Consider the following 347-nt stretch of genomic DNA (forward strand, 5'->3'; position numbering starts at 1 on the left):
TTCAGACACCATACTAAGACGGTATTGAGGAAGATCCCAACATATTAATTTATGGACCTAGAAGAATCATGGAATGCAATTGATGTCATCTTTGAATCAGTAGTTCATGCGTTATAGGAGTAGGAAATGATAGGCAAGAATCATGGGATATTGCTTATTTGCAATGAACATTTGATGAAGCATGACAATAATCATCAATTGTGAAAAGAAGGCATCAGGAAAGATCCAAGAATCGGTAGTCACACAGTAGATTCGATTCCATCACAAGTGGCCATCTCTCCTACTCTATACAAATATGTACTTATGTGCATACTACCTTCAGCTTATGAATGGATGACTGCTGTGCA

This window comes from Dipodomys ordii, unplaced genomic scaffold (assembly GCF_000151885.1).
Source record: "Dipodomys ordii isolate 6190 unplaced genomic scaffold, Dord_2.0 Scaffold275, whole genome shotgun sequence".
NCBI lineage: Eukaryota > Metazoa > Chordata > Mammalia > Rodentia > Heteromyidae > Dipodomys > Dipodomys ordii.